This window comes from Bison bison, unplaced genomic scaffold (assembly GCF_000754665.1).
Source record: "Bison bison bison isolate TAMUID 2011002044 unplaced genomic scaffold, Bison_UMD1.0 scf7180017863683, whole genome shotgun sequence".
Classification (NCBI taxonomy): domain Eukaryota; kingdom Metazoa; phylum Chordata; class Mammalia; order Artiodactyla; family Bovidae; genus Bison; species Bison bison.
In genome coordinates, this window is record NW_011494255.1 from 5703 (window position 1) to 7102 (window position 1400).

Genomic DNA, 1400 nt, shown 5'->3' on the forward strand with positions numbered 1-1400 from the left:
GAGAAATAACTGGTGGTTCTCAGAGGTAGAGAGTGGGCTCTATGGCAAAATTGGCAAAGTGGTCAGAAGGTACACATTTCCAGGAATAAAATAAATAAGTCATGGACATGTAATGTACATCATGGTGACTATATTTAAAATGTTAAGGACACTAATACAGTTAACAATACTGCACTGTACATTTGAAAGTTGCTAAAAGACTAGATCTTAAAATTTCTCTTCACACAAAAAAATTTTAGCCTTGTAGATATAAATGTTAATTAGGCATATTTGGTGATCATTTTGTAATATGTACATATATTAAATCATTATATTGTACACCTGAAACTAACACAATGTTATACCTGTATCTCAGAGAGAATATGTGTCTATGTATGTAAAAGATTTGAACAACGTCAATTGGGGGCTTGGATTAGAGTGGTCCAAAACTAAGAGAGTGTTCCCTGCTTGACAGGCTCCAGTGGCCTTTCAACACCTGCACAATCGATTACTTATGTTACATTTCCTCTGTGGAAATACACAATACGTAGTGTGGCTTCTAGTGTGGCTACTGTCCCTGATTTACTGATTAAATCTCCAGAGATGAAAACAGTGAACACTGGATGATTGCAAATGCCTTTGTGATAAAATTCACAGTGCATTGGAAATAAAAGAGAAATTCCCTAAAAAGATGAAGGATATCTTTAGATAACATCATACTTAATGGAGTAGCATAGGTTCCACCCTAGCAAGTCAACAAATATCAGTAAAAGGTATAACAATTGAAAGGAAAAAAGAAAGATTTATGTTCATAAAAGTTCTACATGTAGAAAAATCCAAAAGTTTATACCGATACATTTAGAGGTTTAACAAGAGAGCACGATGACTTGAGACAAATTCAAATTTGAAAAATCCATTGCAGACTTCCCTGTGGTCCATGATCAAGCATCTACCTTCTAAAGCAAGGGATGGGAATTTGATCCCTGGTAAGGGAACCAAGGTCCCACATGCCTTGCCACTCGGCCAAAAAGATCAATTACGTTCTCATATCACAGTAATATAAAACTGTATGAGAGCCATTGACAGTTGCATCAAAAATTAGGATATACCTGGAATCTATCTAACATTTAGAAAGGTATACAACAAGAGGATATACAAAACCTTAATGGAGAAAATTATAAATCTGTCTTGAAGGACATTAAAGATATAAATGAATGGGAAAATATACCACATTAGGGGTTTGCAAAAAGAATATAAATATCCATTCTACTCAAAATAATGTGCAGAATCAAAATGTATGTCACCACATCCCAAGTGGACATCTGTGGAACTCAATAATTCCACTGTAAATTTTATTTATTTATTTTCCACTGTAAAATTTAAAAGGAAGCAGACATTTCAAGGAAGGCAAGGGAACCTTG

At 34.4% G+C, this 1400-nt stretch overlaps 1 protein-coding gene across 1 annotated transcript in view; it reads right to left on the reverse strand.

Annotated features, from left to right (window-relative positions):
* The window catches only part of LOC104983918, a 25050-nt gene that overhangs the window by 3948 nt on the left and 19702 nt on the right, over positions 1-1400 (reverse strand). The window lies entirely within an intron of this gene.